Source organism: Halyomorpha halys, unplaced genomic scaffold, assembly GCF_000696795.3.
Source record: "Halyomorpha halys isolate HHAL.00 unplaced genomic scaffold, Hhal_1.1 Scaffold1132.1, whole genome shotgun sequence".
Classification (NCBI taxonomy): domain Eukaryota; kingdom Metazoa; phylum Arthropoda; class Insecta; order Hemiptera; family Pentatomidae; genus Halyomorpha; species Halyomorpha halys.
The window spans coordinates 47,730-48,424 of NW_027109501.1; positions in this window are offsets into that span (position 1 = coordinate 47,730).

A 695-nucleotide genomic window follows, 5' to 3' on the forward strand; every position below is an offset into this window, starting at 1 on the left:
TATATATATATATAGGGAAACTTGGGTGCTTGTCAAGTCAAAATAATCGACTTTTTCAAGGTCAGAACGCCCTTCCTCAAGTCTTAGGGATTGCCGTACGGACCTTAATCCATTCGTCATTAGTGGCATGAGCTTGCGCTAATGAGACTTCTGGTACTGGCTGAATCTCTTCTGAAGGGGGGTTGACTGTATTTAAAGATTGGTTGACGGCAGCTTGAGGTTGGTTGTTTTGGTTCCAACTCCCCTTGCTCAGAACTGCTGCTCTCGCGATTAATTAATATAATTAAGAAATAGCTGTTATGAAATATACAAGGACTAAGTTCATCTTCAAATGGTAAGTGAAAGTTGGGCACGCACCAAACTTCTTTAGAAATAGCCATCCAGTATGTAATTTATTATTTGTCCTTAAATAACTCTAGCAAGTAGCCAAGCACCCTTATAATGTCCTCACGAGGTTTTACTCCTTTTCCTCAACAGTTACGCTTTGCGAGCAAGAAGGACATGGCCATGCTGACTTTGAGCATTTTTTCTGCCATCGGTCTTGGAATCATTGCCCCATTCAACGTGTACTTCCTTCAAACACCAGTTATGTCAGTCTTCATCAAATTAGAGACCCCTGGAAATGTGAGTATAAAGCATATTCCCTCTGACTCAAATTATTATAAAATCCTAAATCTTATTTCTCACCACCAACA